A 10,706-nucleotide genomic window follows, 5' to 3' on the forward strand; every position below is an offset into this window, starting at 1 on the left:
AAGTGCTTGAAAACTAGTGCTAGAGACTTGGGGATGCCTGTGAATGAATTTTGTCCAAAAATTCATCAGCAGTCATACGCGTATGATAAACTTTTGACATTATACCCATCTTTTGCATGTTGTGTTGAGCACATACACCAAATTTTGTTTCATTTGGGCTTATAGATTGAGATTTAAGGGGATTTTACTCTTTCAGGGGATTCCCTTGTCAAAAAGTGATGATTTTGTGTATCTTTGATGTCCAAAAATTGTTGTGAGTACATATTCTTGTTGTACACACCAAGGGGCACCTTTGGTAGAAACATAACCGAATTCTAACCACCTAGACATCTTACGCGTATGATGTCTTAGAGGCTAGATCTAAGGTCAAAAGTTACAACTGAGTGCACCCTTGTGATCTATAGCATGTAGGAAGCATACATGCCAAATTTCATCAAATTTGAAGCATTTTTGGGCTTGCAAAGGCCATAAGATGCATCTAGGCAAGTGATTGCTTGAATTGATCACAACTTGCACGAAAAATGTCCAAATAGAATTTTGAAACTTGCTGTGAGTTGCTAGTATGAAGAGGAACCTTTGGAGTGAAATTTGCTTCATCTGACCAGTTAGATATTATACACGTATAATGTCTAAAGCACACTTTTAGAGACCAAAATTGAGATATGAGCATGCCAGGGTGTTAAGCACCACAAGACAAGCTCACAAACCAAATTTTGTCAAAATCTTAGCACATAGACATTATACGCGTATAATGTCTCATGCCAAGATCTGGAAGTCAAATTTCACTTTTGACCACATAAGAGGGTTGGAAATGATGTTTTGAGCATGTTTACAAAATTTCATGTCATTCTGAGCCAAAAGACATTATACGCGTATAATGTCTTAGTGGCCAGATCTTGGTCAAAACAAACATTTGGGCATACCTCAATGTCCTAGAGCATAAAAGAAGTCCTTAGTTAAAAATTTCATTGCATTTGCAGCTCATTTGAGCTTGTAAAGGCCAGAAGACAGATCTGGATAGATTCATGCTTGTATTGATCATAACTTGCCCAAAAGATTTCCAAATTGAATTCTGAAAGTTGTTGAGAGTTGCTTGAGTGATAAGGAATCATTGGGATAAAAGTCACCTCATTCTTCCACAAAAGACATTTTACACGTAGAATGTCTCAAATGTCAAAATAAAGGTCATAATCACAAACTGAGACTTTCAGCGGGTAGAAGACATCAAGGGGAGTCTACAATTTAAGTTTGGAGCAAATCTGAGTCAGAAGACATTATTCACGTAAAGTCTCCAGGCATAGGCTAAGTAAAAGAAATAATATTTTGGCCATAGCTTGAGCTTTCGGTATCTCCAGGCATAGGCTGAGTAAAAAAGAAAATATTTTGGCCATATCTTGAGCTTCCGATATCGGATTCAATTTTTTTTATAAAAAAATCAAAACGAAGCTTTAGAGTAGCTCCACAACTTTCTATGTAAACCCTAAGTAATAGCACCCGAAAAAACGTCGTTTAAGGCCTCAAAATTCATCCGAAAGTTAGGGGTGTCTACAACCGACAATTTGAGAGAATTGTGAGAAAATGGTCAAGGTTTTGGACATAGTTTCAACCTTTCCTTGACCAAAGCACTGAATTCAGTGGACTAAGTCTACTTACATAAAGATAGAGCACTTAAGCCTAGAAATAATGTACACTTTAGATTCAAACTCAGCTCTTACACGAGCTTTGAGATCCCAACAATAGAGGAGAGCATCCGCCCTCAATTGATATTCCAAACTTGCAGTGGATAAAGACCAATTTTGTTGAGAGATTTTGGATGATAGGCATTGATAGTGAAGGATTGTATAGACATATCTACAAGAATGATGTCAACCTTTATAGGTGCTCAGAGCCATACCCAAAAGAGCTGACATGTTACAAGCTCTTATATGTCTATACATACGGAGTCGACTATCAATGGAACTCTATAGTTGTTGACAAGTATGGACAAGAATACAGAGTTGTAGAAATCACAAAGCAACACACTGCATTAAAAATGGGTGGACATTGGTCAATGAAGGACCACAGATACCCCCACCAAACACTAAAATTCCTACAAGAATTCCAAAAAGGGAGCCACCTAGATTCCCTTCTAGGGCGATAACGAGATATCAAGTGATCACAGAGATGGCAGACATGCTTTCTCAAGGACCAATTTCCAGAAGAATGAATAATCCCTTTGAAGAAGAACCCAGGCATAGTAGAAGACCTGAAGCAAGAGAAGGACTGGGAGAGTCTATGGTTAGACTTGTAGACAATCGGCATATTTCTTGTTTACCCATTTCTGGATCTGGGATGGTCTAACTCCTATCAGTGGATGTCTATAGTTGTTGACAAGTATGGATGAGAATATAGAGCTGTAGAAAGCACAAACCAACGCACTGCATTAAAAATGTGTGGAGATTTGGTCAATGAAGGACCACAGATTACCCCACCTAACACAAGAATTCCTACACAAATTCCCAAAAGGGAGCCATCTGGATTCCCTTCTAGAGCAATAACGAGAGATGAAGTGATCACAAAGATGGGAGGCATGCTTTCTCAAGGACCAATTTCCAAAAGAACAACTAATCCCTTTGAAGAAGAACCTAAGCATAGTAGAAGACCTGAAGCAATAATGAGAGATGAAGTGATCACAAAGATGACAGACATGCTTTCTCAAGGAACAATTTCTAGAAGAATGACTAATCCCTTTGAAGAAGAACCTAGGCATAGTAGGAGACCTGAAGCGAGAGAAGCATTGGGAGAGTCTATGGTTAGACTTGTAGACAATCGGCGAGTTAGACCATCCTAGATCCAGAAATGGGTAAACAAGAAATATGTCGGAGATAAAGATCTGAGAGATCACGTAGCGACTTTTAGAAGAGTAATTAGAGCAGAGGAAGTTTTAAATTTTGCGACACAGTTTGGGGGATTTGGATTGACTTTGGAAGAGGACGTAGGTACATGGTTCGACTCAATGGAAAGACAGGATTTTGAGACTCTAGATGAGCTGTTTGAGGAATTCATAGAAGAATTCTTGCAGAAAGGCATAGCTCACAATACGGTCTCAAAAATCCACAGATTCAAACAAAAAGAGGGTGAATCAGTATGCAAAGCGGCATTACGGCTCAAGAGATATGTAGAGTTCTGTCCAAGAGAGGAACTTCCTACGCAAGCACAATTAATGTTGATCTTTATCTAGGGAATTAGACATGCGGATCTTTGGAAGGATCTACCTATGATAAGGAGCAAGACGCTAAATAAATTGATCAAAGAAGCTCTTTATCTGGTGGATAACTGTGAGAAATATAAATAAAAGGATTATAATAGTCAAGAGGATGACACAGCCTCTTAGCACAATGATTCACATATGAGTGAGTCCATTGCAAAACAAGTAACACCTATTGATCAACAAAATTTTATCAACAAAATGTTCGGTTTGTTTTGAATGTTCCATGTGCCATGTGGTTACCATCAATCCATGGAGGGTCACATACTTATATGACACAATCTGGTCCTACCTTGCTGCATTGTTCTTTATGGATCATAGCTATTTCAATTTCATTGGAGGTAGGAAATTGTATCTATGAAAATATTGTTCACATTCTCTCAAGCACAAATTCTAATTGCATTGTGTCGTGCTGCATTGAAACTCAAAAACAAATGAAGAATTGAAGGATGCAGGAGCCAAGCTTGAGGTGAAATAAAAAATGAAGGCAAGGGATCTTTGAAGCTCTAGACCAAATGCTAGAAGCAGAGTAGACACAAATGAATGATCTCTCTCTCTCTCTCTCTCTCTCTCTCAAGTTTTGTGCCTTGGTGATAGGCTTTTGATGGAACTCACCCTCTAAACTCTTGAGGACTAGTAATAAACAAGCTTGAGGCCAAGTCCAACAATAATTCTCACATTATAACTTTCCACCACATCATTAGATTCTATAATGAAGGCACACCAATATACCTAGTTAAGTGTAGTTATTGGCAGTCTGGCAATCCCCCTGCATGAGACACATGGGGATCCCCCACCTCCAATCACACCAGCTAACTAGTATTTGGAGTTTCTCAGCAAAAAATTGCTTGGAGGGAAAAATGGCATACTACAATGTCTCAAAGTTCTTCTAACTCTCTCTCTCTCTCTCTCTCTCTCTCTCTCTCTCTCTCTCTCTCTCTCTCTCTCTCTCTCTCTCTCTCTCTCTCTCTCTCTCTCTCTCTCTCTCTCTCTCTCTCTCGTCTGCGAGATAGAGTCGTCTGTGTAACCCTGCGAGCGACAAAGTGCCCTGGGAGAATGTCTCGTGCATGTGACAACCTGGTTCGGCCCCTCGAAGAGGTTTAGCTCATTTCGGTATGTCGGCCTGGTTTGCTGCGTGAGATTCACCACCGCCTGAAAGTCTGATTTCGGCCTGGTTCACTGCTTGAGATTCACCCGAGCGACTTCAAACAATTTCAAGAAGGTTGGCATTCCTAAGGTCTTGTCTCTGCACTGCAACCTCAAGAAGGCCGTATTTTTCAAGAAGTTCGGTCTTTACTACTCCGACCTAAGCAGCTCATTGCATTCATGGCTACCCGGGCCGCGTCTCGAAGTAAGCTTAGTTTTGCCGGAGTCGTGGAAACACCTCCGAAGGTAGACAACATCACCCGCCTTCAAACGGAAGTCGAAAGCCTCCGCAAGGAGAATGACGAGTTGAAACAAAGGCTTGCAGCTTTCGAGGCTCGGCTAGCCACAATAGAGAATCACAAGGAGGAGGAGCTAAAACAGATCAAAATCAAACTCACAAAGGCAAAAGAAGAAGTAGAGACTACCGTCACAAAGGAGGTCAAAACTCAAGTACAAGAGGTAATCTCTCGCAGGGTCGAAGATCGTGTGGCTTTCACGCTACGTGAACGGCAACGACAGGAGGATATCGTCCTCAACGTTCGCATTGGTGGGCTTCCAAGCGATTGGAAAGGGGAGGGGGATCCCAAGTTTAGCGAGTCATTTGCCCGCATCCAATCCGCAATCCCTATGGTACAGTGTGATCCAGCAACAATCACTTCTCTTGCACACGAGAATCGCACCAATCATGCAATCTACACTTTCAAAACCAAGAGGGACCGGATCAAATTTCTTGAGCAATCAAGACTTCTAAAGGACATCAAAGTGTGGTTTGCAGAAGATCTTACACCCGCTCAACTCAAGCAAAAGAAGGCAGAACTATAGAAGATGCGAGAAGCGCGCATAGCAGGAAAATGGGCAGTCTACCAAGGAGGTAGAGCCATTATTCAAGAGTTTCGAACTCCCAAACCGGCTCCCTCCTCACCTCCTTCTGCATATATTTTGTTCATCTTATCTTATCTTAACTTTCTTTTTGGACCCTCAGTCCTTAACTAAGATGTATCCCACAATCCCCTCACATTTGTAATGTTTTGTTTTTGGTCCCATAGGCCATATCTGACCTCCGTGGACGATAATACAATCTATCTATCTATCTATCTCTCTCTCTCTCTCTCTCTCTCTCTCTCTCTCTCTCTCTCTCTCTCTCTCTCTCTCTCTCTCTCTCTCTCTCTCTCTCTCTCTCTTCCCCCACCCCAATATATGACCCTACACCTTGAGTCAGGATCTTAATGGAGGTTATGGGCATGGAAAGGGTTGTAGAGTACATGATAAGTTGTGTCAAAACCCCTTACATCGACTTCCTACAATTGCATGGGAAGCAAGCAAAAAGTTCAAAAGACACATAAAAGCAAGATCTTGAGCACGAGATGGATGCAAGAAGTAAAGAAGTGGTTTCGGAGATGGGATGCATTACACCAAGTGAATGAAGCAATGTAATTCCGTTTGGGAGGAATCTGTTGGGCCGTGCTTCATACATTACACCACACATATTACCCTTGACTACAAAACTATGTTCTTTGCCAAAAGCGGAAATCGTACTTACCCTTATATGCTTGAGTCTATTTTTTTGTCGGTGCTATGTGCACTATCACATCCATTTGGCTTAGCTCCCACTTAGGCAATGAAGAAGAGTCAAATTGACTCTACAAATTATGCTCATTTCAAGTTTGAGAGTCCGTGTACCACACACGATTAGAATGCTCAACTTTTGCTCACATCTGATTTCTTACATCCAAACTTGCTTCCCTCCCCATGACTTAGACCGACACAGTTTCCTCTCCCAACCATAGTGTGGGCTCTCAATTATGACTCTTATCACCACAATGATGGATTATCCAGAATCACTTATCATTTCCATATAGAGTGTATCACATGTTTCTATGGAACATATTTGAACCCATGAATACGACCCTAGGAAGACAATAATAAACCTATCTATCTATCTCTCACATAATTGGCCTACAATGGCGATGGGCTTTTCAAGGTTCCAAGCAATTGAGACCTCTTCCCTTCACTCTCTACAACTCTCGTCCCTCACCAAGCATGACACATGTGTCTTTCGATTGAAACTTGAAGCTTGGAGTAAACACAATGCACAAGATGATGGGTTGGGGGGTTCACTATGCATAGATTGTGTTTATCACAAGCGTTCAAGGACTATTTTTAAAACTTCTTATCTGTGAATTTTTTACAAATGAAATACACCCTTTTTCTATTAAATCTATAATTTTTTTTCTCGAATCCATTTATGATACCCTTTAACATGTGAAAATGTGAGAAAAATTAAAATTTAATAACTCCTTCTACTACACTCACGTGATATTCACATAATTATTAAGTGACCCCCTGAGGATGACGACCCCAATGCTTTGCTTTAACATGCTACCCAATAGTACCAGAGAGGGAATCAACTGTTGGATACTGGTAGCAATAATTGCATCTCTCTCTCTCTCTCTCTCTCTCTCTCTCTCTCTCTCTCTCTCTCTCTCTCTCTCTCTCTCTCTCTCTCTCTCTCTCTCAATGTTTCCCCATTGTCATCATATACATGATGTTCTCTCCATCCCTACTAAATTTCTTAGGGGTGGACCTTTAAGAAACTACTCTAACGTGCATTCAAAGGGTATTAAAAAAAATCCCTTTACTTACATGCTTAATGTAGTAAAATGACCCCTTTTTCTTCCAAAACTTACGAGTTTTCTCTAAAATCAATTAAAAAACCCCTTTTGTTATTATGATCTTGCTAAAATTTTAAATTTTTTTGCAATTAAAAAACCCATTCATTTGAACTCACGTGGTAACTTACACTGTCTAGGAGGTGAACCCCCTGAGCTAAATTGTTCTCCTAAAATCTCAACTCATCTCTGCACCACTTTCCCTGTCTTTTAACATGGATGCTCACATGGTTGCACACAAGGTCATTTCTGAGCTTCCATTAAAGATTTGCTCTTCCTTTGGTCAGGAGTTTGTGATCACTGCTTGATATTTTGCCTCCAACAAGGGTCATCTTGAAATGAGTCTTGAAAGAGCAATAGCTAATAAGCAACCACAAGGTGGCAGGGAGAGAGAAATTGCCAACTGAGGATGGATAACGAACTTTGTTCCAAGCCTCTTTTTTCCCCTGTTCAACGTTACTGCCTCTTTCATGCACCACACATCCCTCATGCAGATGATGGACATGGTGACGTTTTCTTCTCATCGCTTAATGTGCCCACTTCATCCACTAGTGTGAAAGGCGCATGCCATGGGGTGTGATGGAGGATGACAAGTGCTTTAAATTTAGAATGGACCTGATTGGCATGAGCAAGAAAGATGTGAAGATAATGTTGGAAGATTGTGATTCGTGGTGAGAGCCGAGTATGAATCCAAGAAGGATGACGAGGTGTGTACCACATAAGGCCCTTAAGTTAGAAAAAAATGTCGATGTTAATGGAATCAAGGCAAAAATTAAGGACAATTTCTTGAAAATTCAAGCTTCAAAAGTGGAGGGTTCCAAGGAGAAATATGAAGTACAGATTGAGTGAGGTAGTTTGTGTGGTAGGTTTGAGAGACCTTATTGGCTAGTGGCAATCATAACCACAATAGAGGAGTAGTATCCCACATGTGTTGGGGAATGTGTGAGGTTAGAAGTTTTAGAGTCAGTAACTTGTAAATCTAACGTAAGGTTTCAAATTAGCTCTCTCTCTCTCTCTCTCTCTCTCTCTCTCTCCACATGATTGAGCCTAGAAAAAATGTCTATGGTCTTTTAACTTTATGCCTTTCAATCCTCTAAGATTTTGGGAAGTGTGATTGGTCACCTAGTTCCATGATTGCATGTATGCAATGACTTATGCCCACTTAATCAATTTATGGTTAGTCATTTTGAAATAAAAGAGTGGTTTGTGAGAAAAAAAATGTTAGATCCTTTTGAAACAAATTATGACTAGAACTTGTACCAGCACGTTTTCATATCTAAGAAATTCACAAAAGTTTCATTATTTTCATGCCATCTAACACTGTACAATAACTTATGTCTTTACCCATGTTTCCTACTGTGACACCCCCCCCCCCCCACTGCTATGTGTGTGTGTGTTCGCTCGGAATAGTTGCTTGCTCAAAAAGAGTCTCTCGTCTCATGGTAAGACTCCATGTATAGTGCATAGGAAGGAAAAGAAACACACTTTTATCACAAGAAACTTATGTTAAATGGAAGAGATTTCACATGCAAACACATTGGCATGTGCTGAATAACAATGCAATATTGTATGAGAGAGACACGAGGAATTGAAGAAATAGTAGAGTCACGTTGAGCTTCTGCAAAAAATGCTTACTTTCATACCAAAACCTAGGTTTATATTTACAAAAGTTTTCTTTTATACCTTAGCCAAGGTTTGAAGACTGGATTCCTAGCTATTTGGGCTCAATTCAAAGCTTAAAAACTTCATACAATTACGAACTTGGAGGCCCTCAACCCTTTAGACTCATTGGCAAAAATAAAAAAATATTACAATGGCTTTGGACTTTGCGGGATTTCTTAGTAAATACAAAGGGGTTTAATACGATCAATTGACTTTAAGAATGAGTAATATCTCTTTTGATGCTCTTTTTTTTGGCTCTTGTTAGCTGAGCAACTAACATTCCCACCCTCCTTGCCTTGTGTCGTTCGCAACACAGCTACTTAGGGTGCTAAGTAGTGTTTGTCTTCCTTGTTGCAATCCTTTGTGCATGCTGCTTGAGACCTTGCTGGTACCTGAGGTGGAGTTCTTTGTCTTCAATTGACATAATCTACATGTTTATTTTGTTTCTTTGCTCAAATTGTGAAGTAACTGATAAATCTTGCCCACAGGTGGTGATGACAAGTCCAAAGATCTTGGATCTATAAGTGAAGAAGTGTGTGTAGAATGCTTCTTCAAATGTCTGCATATAGTAGGATGGTAGAAACATCATCCTTTCATAGAATCCATGGAGAAATTCCTTTGAAGGTTGGCCAGATAAATCATAGCATAAGCCCTTGGCGCCTTCAAGGAATGACATCCATGCTGCATCTATTTTCTTTGCGTGGTGAAAGGTTTGCAAGCAGGTTAGGAGCATTTTAGCAATCTTTACCAAAATGAAGCATGCTAACTCCGGAATCCCTTGAAATAGATGAATGGTTGAGGATAATTTTTCCACCATATATGTTTCTATGGGTTGGTATTTTGGGGTGGTCAAAACCTGGAGTAGTTAAGCCAAGTGGGCCTCTTTTGTTGGATGATAGAATGTTGCTGCCAGCTTTTGACTCTTAGTAACGGGTACTGCACAGGATCTTGTTTGATATGTAATGGTGAATTTTTATACAAAATAAGATACCTTGGGTGTTGGTTTATCCAGATCTCCCACCATTTTGGATGTATCAGTGTTGGTAGGCTTGTAAGTCCTTGAGTAGTCTTTCTTTGATTTGGAGTACTTCAAAATTTATGAGCAGGAAGGGGAGAGCTTGCCGATGCCATGCCTCATTGATAGTGGACGGTGTGCGGAGGTTGACATTGATGGAGTGAAATATCCCCTCTTCCCATTTCATGGCTTCTTTCTAGATTGTCTCGGTCTCCGCTTCCGCTTGCTTCTTTAATGCCTTTTTTTCCTCAACAGTCAAGCTTTTCGGTAGAGTTGAGGGTCCCGCTTCATCATGAGAAAAATCCAGCTCTAGGATACTGGCCTCTTCGATGGTAGCTACTTCAAAAGCCATAAATTGCAGGGTGTCTTTATCTCCCATTGCAAAATCTATTGTTTCTTCCCCCAGTGTGATTTTGCATGTGTCGTGGAAGCCTCTTGTGCTTTGCTCAATTCCGCTTTAAGTTGGTCAATGTCTTTTCGATATAGTTCCTCTTACTGCATAAACCGGATGTAGAGTTCTCTTCTTTGCATTTTCTCTAGCTTTAGCTCCATCTCAAGGTCTTAACCTTATGTTCCATTACTTTATATGCCTCATCTATGCCTTGTAGCATGGAGACTGTAGGGTTGTCTTTGAGCTAATTTAGCAATGTATTTTTCTCTTGGCATCAAGCTTCTGACTATGCCAAATGAGATTTTGCAATATTTAACTGAATCTATAGTCGGCTTATTGTGAAAGTTCACTCTTGTAAAGCAGAGATGGCCTCTTTGAACTGATGTTCTTGCTATTAATTCCTTGTTTGGAGAGCTTCCAAGTTTGGTGTGAAATTTGTAGTTAATTCAACCATTTCCTTGTCTTTGAATTTCATGCTTCTTTGTATGATTCATTACAAATGTTGGCCATGTTGATCCTTCTATTTGCGTGCCACAGCCATTGATACACATTGTGGAGTTGTTGGCGGCGGCGAGC

At 40.2% G+C, this 10,706-nt stretch overlaps 1 pseudogene; it reads left to right on the forward strand.

Annotated features, from left to right (window-relative positions):
* Positions 1 to 4,573: 4,573 nt before the first annotated feature.
* LOC147464067 (uncharacterized) lies at positions 4,574 to 7,911 on the forward strand (annotated as a pseudogene).
* The last annotated feature ends 2,795 nt before the right edge of the window (positions 7,912 to 10,706 follow it).

This window comes from Adiantum capillus-veneris, chromosome 2 (genome assembly GCF_014529385.1).
Source record: "Adiantum capillus-veneris isolate H3 chromosome 2, ASM1452938v2, whole genome shotgun sequence".
Classification (NCBI taxonomy): domain Eukaryota; kingdom Viridiplantae; phylum Streptophyta; class Polypodiopsida; order Polypodiales; family Pteridaceae; genus Adiantum; species Adiantum capillus-veneris.